Source organism: Rhinolophus sinicus, linkage group LG03 (genome assembly GCF_036562045.2).
Source record: "Rhinolophus sinicus isolate RSC01 linkage group LG03, ASM3656204v1, whole genome shotgun sequence".
Classification (NCBI taxonomy): Eukaryota; Metazoa; Chordata; class Mammalia; order Chiroptera; family Rhinolophidae; genus Rhinolophus; species Rhinolophus sinicus.
Window position 1 is genome coordinate 107,618,975 of NC_133753.1, and position 12,998 is coordinate 107,631,972.

The following is a 12,998-nucleotide window of genomic DNA, read 5'->3' on the forward strand; positions in this document are numbered from 1 at the left end:
ATAGTTTCTAAACTTGAATGAAGCACCACACTGTGTATGCAATCTGAACTCCCCAGTGGTGGCCAAATGGGATAGATGGCACACTCCAGAAACCTAAAGGTATTAGCTTTCTAAAAATTCAATTTTGACCAATCGGAAAGAGAAGAAAGGAGAGAGCTGGAAAAGAAATTGCCTCTCTAGTCTACTCTCCAATGGACTGTCTCCAAACAGCATTTGCTGCAGCCTGTTTGGAGACATCCTGCATAGCTGAGACCTCCGGAAACAGCAGTCAACCTAGCACTGCATCACTTGATGTTGCTCTCCTTCCTTCCCTCTCTCACTTTCTGTTCCCTCATGTTTGCTGCCCTGAGTTTGCACCCTCCCCAAAGACATTAGCATTTAAGCATTGCCTCAGGCTCTGCTTTCCAGCCAAACACGCCATGCATACTATGAATCCCATTACTTCCTTCCTGTCCAGAGACTTTTTTTTTTAAATTTATTGGGGTGACAATTGTTAGTAAAAGTACATAGATTTCAGGTGTACAATTCTTTCAATCTTAGTCATTCTCTCACTTCTATAGCATATCGTTTTGTAAATGTAGAAAAGCCTAGAGAGTGATATAAATGAACCCCCTATAAATCCACAAGCTGTATCAAATCTTAACATTTTGCCATTTTTATTTATTTTTTTAGAAAAATAAAAAGAAATTAGACATCACAAATACAAATGAAACTCCTTAGATGTCTTTTTCCCTGATCCCATTTCTCTCACTCCTCAGATAAATCACTATCTTTAATTTGGTATTTATCATTCCCATTCGTGTTTTTAAAAATCTTTAGTTCTTATCATAAAATATCTCAACCATAAGAGTCTAGAAAAGAGAGTAATATAATAAACATGCGTTAACCTAACCCAGCCTTATAAAGCCTATATATTATACCATATTTACCTCACTCTTCTTTTAAAATGGCTTTATGGAAGTATAATCTACATACAACAGTTAAAAACTCCTTATATTAGGTTGGTGCAAAAGTAACTACAGTTTAAAAGATTAAAAATAATTGCAAAAACCGCAATTATTTTGCACCAACCTAATAGATCACTACTTGTCTCCTTCCATCCCAACAGGAACCACTATCATGATTTCAGTACTTATTGTTGCCTTGGACTTTTTCATCTTTATTCTGAATATATATGCATTCATGTTATGTGTGCCTGTACTTGTATATATAATGGATATACACATATACTCGTATACATACATACATATTGATCCATATAACTAGTTTATTTTAACTACAATACAATAGTCTACCTCCAATTGATTGAAACGTAGGTTGCTAACAATTTTTTATATGAAAGGAATCCCCACAATGAGTATTCTTGCATCTTGTGTAGACAGTGTCTCTCTCTAACAGCTACACAGCACAAGTTGGGTGCCAGGAGAAATATATACCCAATTATACTGGACTTGCCCCTGCTTTGTGTACTAGTTCTGTTTCTGATAACATTCTGTGTCCCTGCAAATGAAGCGAGGGCCCTCACCTGTGAGAGGGGTCTCTCCCAGACTATCTCCGCCACTTGGAAAGCTAAAGCATTAAGTACATTTGATGGACACTGTATAATTACTAAAAATAATGTTATAGACTCTTAATGACATGGAAAATGTTCATAATTTATTGTCAAGTGGCAAAATGAATTTCTAATATTCTGTGTTGTGTGAGCATCAGTTTTAAGGAAGATATTATACCAAAAAGATCCAGGAATCAGCCTGTAGGGACTATCGCTGACATCAAAATAAACAATGACAAGAAGAGACTATGATCTATTGAATAAAATGGGAATTGATGAGTCAATACACATTGAATGAATGAATGAGCGAATGAATGAATGAATGAAGAAAAGAAAAGACTCTTGCTTATAGCATAATGACAATAAATGTAGAAGGAAAGATGGACTTAGAAAAAGCATCATTTGGTAACCACCATTTTAATAATTGATTTAGGCAAGGTTTGCAAGATACAAAAACTGAAGTGTGAAAGTTTGATGAAGATTGGATATTTATATAGTATCAAAGTATTTCCCCCACAAAATACTTATTAATTATGATGGGGGAAAGTCACTCTACAGTGAGAAGCCTGCAGACTCTGTTTTATTTCAGTGATCAAAGTTAATATCAAAGTAATGGGACAAATCATCATTATGTGTCACCTGCCAGATGTCAGCAGGAGGACACATCATCATCCCTTCTGTGAGATTTCTGCCAAAGCTGCATAACTTAAGTCTACCATGAAGAAACATCAGACAAACCCAACATCTAACATAATGGGCATGTTACAAAAATAACTGGCCTATAACTTTCAAAACTGGGCAGGTGGATGAAAGTAAAAAAAAAAAAAAGAAAAGAAAAGAAAAAACAAAAAACCTAAAGAACGTTTTGAGATTTGAAGAAACTGAAAAGACATCAGATAAATGCTAAATATGATCCTGGATTGGATGATTTTGCTGTAAAGAGCAGTACTGGGATAACTGGAGGAATCTGAATGGAGACTGTGGGTTAGATGGTGGTACTGTGCCGCATTTTCTGATTCTGATCATTCTGCCATGGGTATGCAGAACAGCGTGGAAATTTGCAGAGTATTCAAGAGCAGTGGGATGCCATGTCTGCTGCTTACTCTACAAAGGTTTAGGAGAAAAATTGTAGCTATTTGAGAAAGAGAGAGAATGGCATAGCAAACGTGGACAATGTCAATAATCAGGGAAGCTGGGTAAAGGATATAGAGGAGTTCGTTATACTGTTCTTGAAATTTTCCTCTATATTTGAAATTATTTAAAATAAAATAGTAAAAACAAAAAAGACTCTGTGATGTCAAGTTCAGTACATCCATATGGTAGAATGTTATGCACAATCAAAAATCACATTTACTAAATGACATGAGAAAATCTATATTCTTTAAAAATCAGGATAAAAATTATATAAGCAATATGATTTTAACTGTAAAAACCTATGTGCCTAGGGGAAAAAGACAAGACAGAAATACAACAAAATGTAAAGGTAAATTATCATAGAATGGTGATATTCCAGATGACTGCAGACAGTTGGTGGTGGTCATTATACTTTTCTTATTTACAAATGTACCCATAAGTCTACATCTTTATAAGAATCAAATGTTATTTTAAAAGCAAAACCAAAGCAATGAATGAACTGAAGGCTTGACTACAACCACCTCTCCCTTCTGCGGTCCATTTTTCTGAGATCATCTCAAGTCTCAGAATGGGAGTCTTTCACAAAACTTGAGGCATCTGTTCTTATACCCGATTCCCCTGGAAACTATTTCTCAACTCATATTAATCAGTTCAGCCATGAGGAGCAAACCAGTCCCCGACTCTGCCACTAGATGAGTTTACAAGGTGCTTATTTTAGCACAGGCTGAGAACTGAGTGAGCTAATCCTCAAAAAGGGAGACTGCCATCCCATTCAACAACATAAAAAGCAATTTATCTGGGGGGAGAAAAGCCATTTCAACGTGAAAATTGGTTCACAACAATATGCCGAATATAAACGGCAAGTAAACTACTGCTGGCAGGCCCTTTTCCTACCTGTGCCCTCCCTCTCTCACTCATTACCCCTTCTCTCGAGTGTTTCACTCACATGGAAAATGAGGTTCTGTCAATGGAAAAACAAGTTGGGACATTTGTTTTAACTCTGGAGTAGTGAACCAGGACTTTTCACACATTCTTTGAAAAAAAAAAAAAAAAACCACACAATACATTTAGCCATCTTTCTCCTTTTACCTGAACACATCCCAAAGGTTTCAATGTCATCATTCAACCTCAAGTTCAACCTCAAAAATTCACCCTTATCCCTTCCCCTTCTTGGTGACTATACCTCTATCACCCAGAGCTGTGGGCCCAGAACAGCACATCCAACCACTGTTCACTTCAGCATCAAATATCCCTCTGGCTCCCACTTCCTCATGAATTCAGTGAGCACTTATGGGTCTGCTGTTCAGTGCCAGGCCCACCGCCATGGGGCGGGACAGGGGCAGACCCCTCATTGTTGTGTCAGACTCTTCCCACACTTGGCCACACCCACATTCTTCCCACATCTCGGCACCCCCCACCCCCACCCCAGGCCACACACAGGACACCAGCTTTTTGCTGTATTAAGAGCAGACCTTCTCTTTCAACACCAAGGGCTGTTTTGCTACTCAAAATACCTCTTCCCTTTGTCTTCTGCAAATGACATGTTTCTATTTATTCTTTGAGACTTACAGTCAAAGTCAGGTTTCCTATGAAGCTGTCCTTGGGAAGGAGAGGAGAAGAGCTCCCTGTCATCTGGAGCCCTGTAGGATACCCCACCAGAATGGGGAGGAGCTGCTAGGGAAGGGTGCTCAGAAGTGCCTGGGGCCACAGCCCCTCCTGACCTCTGTGCCTCCTGCTGGAACTGCCTGCTGGATTTGCCTTTGGCAAATGCAGAAATCCTGGGAGGTCCTCACAGAGGAAACCTGGGTGAGGGCATTTCTCCCTCCCATTTGTCAAAGGAGAGTGGGCAATGGAAGAAGCCCCCTCAGGGCCTGCACCCCAGCCCGGCAGGTGGGATGTGGCCAGTGTAGGGTTGAGAGCAGTGAATGCCAGCCACCTGCCAGATGGTACTTCAGTTTGTGACACACGTCCCAGTGAAATAATGTCTCTAATCACTGCTCCTGTAGCTCCTGGTTCACCATCTGTCTCCCGCACGCAGTGGTGCTCAATAAATGATTGTTGAATGGCAGGATAGATGAGTGACCTAAGGCAGTGCTGGCTGGATAGTGAGTGGTATGAGCTAGCCCTGTTCCAACCACTGCTGGCTTCAGCATCAAATATCCCTCTGGCTCCTACTCCCTCATGAATTCAGTGAGCACTTATGGGTCTGCTGTTCACTGCCAGGCCAGGCCCACTGCCATGGATGGTGGGGTGGCATCGGCAGGGCCCCAGAAACTGCAATGAACATCCCAGGTGGCTGGAGCTCAATGAATTATAGGACAGGCTAGAATGTGGCTCTGCCTCTCTCCACACACAGTCCTGGCTGCCTCAACAATTGGGGGAAAGTGAGAGCTTACCAGGGCTGAGTATGACTGTCCATCCCAGGACACTGGGGCCAGCCTTCTGGCAGCTGGTCTCCACTGGGAGGAGGCAAGTAGCACACTCTGAATGGAGGACACCTGCCTCCCATTGTGGTCCATGGGAGACAGGCTCCACGGACTGAGCCTGACTTTGAACCGCACTGCTCAGCTGACCCAAGCCTCGCTGGATCCAGCCTCTCTGCCTCCTGGGGTGGGGACAGGGGTGGTGATGGCAACATCTGTCCAATGAAAAAGTTCAACTTTCCTGCCTCTCTGTTCCACCTACAGACCCATGGGAGGGGCGGGGGAGTGGGGGCCCAGTGTTAGCTCCCTCCCATTCCTTGGCGCTGTGAAAGTGTTAGAGGGACAGACAGTAGTCGCCTGGGTTTAGCAGAAGATCTTCATCAGTCTGTTGCACATGCAAGATGGAGCCCAAGCCCTAGTTAGGATGAGAGGGTCCAAATTATTTGAATAATTAAGTAGGGGGAACCAAGTTATTAAACACTTTTCCCACTTTAGGAAGGGATCCAGATTCTGGGATGAAGAATTAAAGAAGCCAGATATGGTCCCCATTCTCATAAAAGTCACATTCTATGTGGTGAAGAAAGATGACTCTTTACTAACAATTATCACCCCAATAAACTTTAATTAAAAGAAAAAAGAAAAGAAAAAAAGAAAGATGAGCCACAAGAGAGAAGGAAGTTTCAGATAGTAAAAGTAATAAATAAAACACAATGTGCTAAGATGACTGAGAAAGTTTCTTGCTGAAGAAGAAGCCTCAGAGCTGAGACCCAACAGCAATAGGAGTCGGCCATGTGGAAATCTAGTGGGAAAGTAGCTGAGGCAGGGGAGTGCCTGATGCAAAGATCCTGTGGGTGAGCTTGACAGTGAGGGAACAGCGAGAACACGTGTGGACTAGAGCACAGTGAGTGGGGCTGAGAGTGGAGCGTACAGCGCGCTGTACCTATCAGTTTTGGGGCAAGTTACTTCTCTGTGCCTCAGTTTATTCATTTGTAAAAGGAGAATAATACTAACACTGGCCTCATAGTCTTAAGGACTCAGTGTATAAGGCATGTAAAGTATGTGTCAGGCACATAGTAGATACTCAATAAAAATCAGCTGTGACAATGACGACCATGCTGACCATGATGATGCTGTCATGGACCTGCTCTGTGAGGCTGGCCTCTCGGTGACCACCATTAGGCACTGCCTGTGGAGCAGACCCTACTCTCAGCCTGACCCAAACTGCCTTCTGGGCCTTGGCATCTTCCTGGTTGGGTTATCACACATGCATCACAGCCTGTAAGACCCTGTATCCGTCAGCTACGTCTGCTGTTAACAAAAGCACAGCCTGGCTGGCTTCAACAACATAAGTTTATTGGCTCACAGCTGTGGTGGCCAGAAGTCTAAGATCAACATGTCAGCAGGGTTGGTACTTTCTGAAGCCTATGAGAAAGAATCTGTCCACTGCCCTCCCCTAGCCTGGTGGTGTGCTGGCCATTTTTGGTGGGGCTTGGATTGTAGATCTGTGCCTTCATCTTTACTTGGTGTTCTCCGTGTGTGTGCGCGCTCGCATGTTTTTGTCCATATTTCCCCTTTATGTAAGGACACGAATCATATTGGCTTACGACCCACCAAAACTGCCTCTGTAAAGACCCTGTCTCCAAATAAGGTTACACTCTGAGGTACATGGGAGTCAGGACACCCACAAATCTTTATGGAGGACACAATTCAACCCATAAGAAACCCACACGTCACACTTAGGGTCCTGCCATCAACATTGCCTCGTATACGCAGGTCCCCTGTCCAATGCCATTCCCCACTCCCACTTCCTGTTCTCAAACACATGTTTCAGACCATCCAGAGAACATTCCGAACATGACTGCAAAACCAACCAGGTACATGGGCCCACATTCCAGCCTAGCAGATACACATGCCTTCCAAACCCAAAGCTGTAGTGGAAATTCATCAGTCTCTCTGCCTCCCCTAGAGGGAGTGCAGTGTTCCCTGTGAAGAAAAACAGGACATTCTGCTCATGCCAGATGCTGTGGCTTCAAGGCAGCCACCATCACAACTGCCGCCTGTTTCTGTAGATGTCTGATTTCCTGTGGCGGGTCCATTGAGCCACAGTCTTCATGAAGCTGGACCTAGCATGGTCCAAGAGAGCAACAAATGGGAGACAACCTTCCAGAGACATTTACATGCAGTGGCTAAGGACAGGGTTTGAGACAACTTATTTACCTTCTAGGAACTCTCAGGAACCACAGGTTGCATTACTTCAGAAGCCCCGTTATAGGGACATCCCTGAGAAATCCAGGATTCCCAGAAGTAAAAATCTGAGATGCTGCCAAGACAAGCATGAGATGCCCTGATGGAAGCAGGAGGCCCCGAGGAAAACCCTGGTCCTCGGGGCTCAACTGCCTGACACCAGCCAAGGGAGAGGAACCAGGACAGGACTGGAGTCTGTGCAAGTTTTTCCTAGGGTCCTGAAGGTGATGAAACCTTTCCCAGGCCACACACAATTTCCCCTAGGCTGTGCATGAACTGATTAAGGTCTTCCCTCACTGCGGAAGGTTACCTGAGGTCACTCCATAGGGAAGAGGTACAGAAAGAATAAACAACTCCAAATAAGGCATTGTTTGTCCCCAAACTGTCCCTGGCTACTTGGAAAAATAAACCCAAATACACAGCTATTTTCTCAGTACCTGGAGCTATGTCCCCTCATAGCTGAATATAAATCAAGACACTCACTAGAACAGAATAAAAACTCAGTGTTTACATGGGGCTCTCCAGGTTTCCTTGTGAATCAGTCTCAAACAGTGAATGTTAAGACTGATACTTAATGCTTGCAGATCCAAATTCTGTTCCAAAAAGTATATTTAAGGATATGCCCTTAGGTGTGGGCTCCCCTGCCGGGAAATGTGCCCACTATTCCAGCAGAACAGACCCTGCCTGCACTCTGCCCTTTGAGAACCTCTGGGATGTGTGTGGGGGGAGCTGGATCTTGATCAAGAAGAGGCTCTCTTAGAGTGGGGGTGTGTGTGTGTGGGGGGGGTGTCTCTGCAGTCCCCAGGCCTGTGGCTCCCTTCATGAGACACCAACTCAGCAGCTTCTGCTGCTTTAGAGCACTCTGCCTGGTGTCAGTCTGGAAGCTTGTCCTGGCTAACCAGGCTTTACTGTGTAGAATCCACTTTCACAGTGTCTGGCTCTCCTGAGATGAGCTCTTCACATTTTCCAAGTCACCTGAACCACTAATGATTTACATCCCAGCTCAGTGGCATGGACTTGGCCAGAAGCAACCTTTTCATGAATTAGATTAGGATGAGGTTGCTAGGACTGGGTCTCATGATGAGGTGCCCCCGGAATGGTGTTGAAAACATCCTTTGAACAGTACAGCATCAGATGAGCTGAGAAAAGTCTGGGATATGAAGATATAAAATGATTTTAATTCCTAGAAAGATGAAATCACATCTAAGGACCAGACAAACTGCTTCCTTTACTAAGAGGAGCAACAGAAAAAACAAAGAAACAAACCAACAAAAAGCTGAGAGGCCTACTACTGTGTTTCCCCAAAAATAAGACCTAGCCAGACCATCAGCTCTAATGCGTTTTTTGGAGCAAAAATTGATATAAGACCCGGTCTTATTTTAATATAATATAAGACCAGTTCTTATATAATAATATAATATAATACTGGGTCATAATATAATATAATTAATATAATATAATATAATATAATTAATATAATATAATATAATATAATATAATATAGGGTCTTATATAAGACTGGGTCTTATATAATGTAATATAAGACCCGGTCTTACATTAATTTTTGCTCCAAAAGACGTATTAGAGCTGGTCCTGCTCGGTCTTATTTTCGGGGAAACATGGTACAAAATTGCAGCCACCTTGTCCAGTACCATGAGAAATGTTTTGGCCAAGTAGAACTTCACTCAAGAACCCCACACCCTAAATCCCAGTGCTGTCAGTGTACATTTCTGAGGACTGTCCCAGAAGGGTCATACTTGCCAATAGTGCAGGATTGCCCAAACAAGCACAGTGAAAAACCCTCAACTACCCCAAATTAGTCTGTGAAGTTCTGGATGAAAGAAGACTTGGTAAGCTTAGATGGGGGTGGGCGTGAAGACACTGGTGTGCTGGCATCCAGACCATACACATACTTTTCTTATCTGCAAAGAGCACTGAGCTCCGGGAATGCAGACGGCCTGAGCAGCCTTTGGCCCTTCTGCATGGATATAACTGCAGAGCGCCTGTTTTATGGACTGAATTATGTCCCCACCAAATCCATATGTGGAAGCCCTCACGCTCACTGTGATGGTATTTAGAGACAGGACCTTTAAAGAGGTAATTAGGGTTAAATCGGTCATAAGGTAGAGCCCTGATTTGATAGAACTGGAGTCCTTATAAAAAGAGGCAAACAAGACATGGAAACAACCAAAGTGTCCTTCGATAGATGAATGGACAAAGAAGATGTGGTATATATACACAATGGAATACTACTCTGTCGTAAGAAAAGATGAAATAGGACCATTCTGACAACATGGATGGGTCTTGAGATTATTGGGCTGAGTGAAATATGTCAGACAGAAAAACTCAAGAACCATATGATTTCACTGATATGTGGTATGTAAAACTGAAAACAACAAAAGAACAAGACAGACAAATGAGAAACAAAAACTCATAGACACAGACAATAGTTTAGTGGTTACCAGAGGGTAGGGGGTGGGGGGTGGTAGATGAGGGTAAAGGGGATCCAATATATGGTGATGGAAAGAGAACTGACTCTCTTTGCAGCAAAAAGAATAAAATACCTAGGAATAAACTTAACCAAGGATGTGAAAGACCTATATGCTGAAAACTATAAGACATTTTTGAAAGAAATTGAAGAAGACACAAAGAAATGGAAAGACATTCCATGCTCATGGATTGGAAGAATCAACATAGTTAAAATGGCCATATTACCCAAAGCAATATACAGATTCAATGCAATCCCCATCAAAATCCCAATGGCATATTTTAAAGAAATAGAACAAAAAATCATCAGATTTGTTTGGAACCACAAAAGACCCCGAATAGCCAAAGCAATCTTAAGGAAAAAGAACTATAATGGAGGTATCACACTTCCTGACTTTGGCTTGTACTACAGGGCTACAATCATCAAAACAGCATGGTATTGGCAGAAAAACAGACACATAGACCAATGGAATAGAATTGAGAACCCAGAAATAAAACCACATAAATATGGACAGATAATTTTTGACAAAGAAGCTAAAAACATACAATGGAGCAAAGACAGCCTCTTCAATAAATGGTGCTGGGAGAATTGGATAGCCACGTGCAAAAGAATGAAACTGGACTGCTATTTGTCACCATGTACCAAAGTTAATTCAAAATGGATCAAAGACTTAAGCATAAGACCTGACACAATAAACTGCATAGAAGATAACATAGGTACTAAACTTATGGACCTTGGGTTCAAAGAGCATTTTATGAACTTGACTCCAAAGGCAATGGAAGTAAAAGCTAAAATAAACGAATGGGACTATATGAAACTTAAAAGCTTCTGCACAGCAAAAGAAACCATTGACAAAATAAAGAGGCCACCAACTGAATGGGAGAAGATTTTTGCAAACAGTACCTCCGATAAGGGGCTAGTATCCAGAATATACAAGGAACTCATGCAACTCAACAACAAAAAAACAAACAACCCAATTGAAAAATGGGCAGAGGACTTGAAGAGACATTTCTCCAAAGAGGACATACAAATGGCAAATAGACATATGAAAAAATGCTCAACATCACTAATCATCAGAGAAATGCAAATCAAAACCACAATGAGATATCACCTCACCCCAGTCAGAATGGTTATCATCAACAAGACAAATAATAACAAATGTTGGAGAGGCTGTGGAGAAAAAGGAACCCTCATACACTGTTGGTGGGAATGCAGACTGGTGCAGCCGTTATGGAAGGCAGTGTGGAGGTTCCTCAAAAAACTACGAATAGAATTGCCATATGACCCAGCAATCCCTCTTCTGGGTATCTACCCAAAAAATCTGAAAACATTTAGAGATAAAGACACGTGTGCTCCAATGTTCATTGCAGCTTTGTTTACGGTGGCCAAGACATGGAAACAAGCAAAATGTCCTTCGATAGATGAATGGATAAAGAAGTTGTGGTATATATACACAATGGAATACTATTCGGCAGTAAGAAAAGATGATATAGGAACATTTGTGACAACATGGATGGATCTTGAGAGAGTAATGCTGAGCGAAACAAGTCAGACAGAAAAAGCAGAGAACCATGTGATTTCACTGATATGTGGTATATAAACCAAAAACAACAAAAGAACAAGACAAACAAATGAGAAACAGAAACTCATAGACACAGACAATAGTTTAGTGGTTGCCAGAGGGTAACGGGGGCGGGGGGTGGGTGGTGGGAGATGAGTGTAAGGGGGATCGAATATATGGTGATGGAAGGAGAACTGACTCTGGGTGATGAACACACAATGGGATTTATAGATGATGTAATACAGAATTGTACACCTGAAATCTATGTAATTTTACTAACAATTGTCACCCCAATAAATTTAATAAAAAAAAAAAAAAGAAAGAGAACTGACTCTGGGTGGTGAACACACAATGTGATACATAGATGATGTATTACAGAATTGTACACATGAAATTTATGTAACTTTACTAACAATTGTCACTCCAATAAACTTAAAAAAAAAAAAAAGACAGAGACACCAGAGCTTTCCCTTTCTCTGTGCATTCACCCACAGAGCATAGAACATGTGAGGACACAGCAAGTCAGGAAGACCCCCCACCAGAAACCTACCCTGCTAATACCTTGAACTTGGACTTTCAGCCTCAAGAACTACAAAAATAAATTTCTGTTCTTAGAGCCACCCAGTCTGTAGAATATGGCAGCCCAAGCTGACTATTACAGCCTCACTTTAGGTTCAAAAAATAAATGTGCCCATGTGTCCAGGCACATGTTATACTAGGAATAGCTATAACACCAAAATGGGAGCAACATATTAGTTTCTTACTTCGGCTGCAACAAATTACCACAAACTTAGTGGCTTAAAGCAACACAAATTTTTCTCTCACAGTCCTGGGTGTCAGAAGTCTGAAATGAGTCTTATAGGGCTAAAATCAAGGTGTTAGTAGGCATGGTTCCTTCTGGAGATTCCAGAGGAAAATCTGTGCCTTTTCCAGCTTCCAGAGGCTGCTTGTGGCCCCTTCCTGCACTTTCAAAGCTGGCTGTGTAGCATCTTCTCTCTAAGAAAATGCCTACCTCTTGTAAGGACCCTTGTGATTACAATGGGCCCACCCAGATAATCCAGGAGAATCTCTTAATCATATCTACAAAGTTGCTTTGGCCATGCAAAGTAACATATTCAGTTTCCAGTGTTCGGACATGAATATTGGGGGTAAAGGGGATCATTATTTAGCCTACCACAGGCACTATCTGTTCTACAAGCACGTTCTAGGATTGTCCAGGAGGCCAAAGCCCAGGGCAACAGGAACCTGTGAGGCCATCAGGGCCCAGAAATACGCCCCTGTGTTTATGTGCAGGGCAGGGCAGGGCAGGGATGCAGCAGACAATGGCAGATCATTTCCCAGGGAATCCAGGAGGAGGTGGGCTGTAGGAAAAACAGGACTAGCTGCTTGAAGAGGACCCCTGTGCACAGAACACTGGGAAGAGCCCCTGTAGCTTCAGGCCAGGCTGCAGCAGGCACTGTTCAGCTGTATAGTGGGCAGTTGGGCCCATGACACCAGGACCCCAAAGTTATGACTAATACCCCACACTGATAGGCTGGAAGCACCAACTCTAACTGGAGGCCAGCAGAGAACCAGCCTGTAGGAACAGGCTCAACT

The 12,998-nt window shown here is 42.5% G+C and overlaps 1 protein-coding gene across 11 annotated transcripts in view; it reads right to left on the reverse strand.

The window, feature by feature from the left end:
- Positions 1-12,998, reverse strand: part of CALN1 (calneuron 1) — a 631,046-nt gene that overhangs the window by 314,069 nt on the left and 303,979 nt on the right. The gene's annotated exons all lie outside the window — the stretch shown is intronic.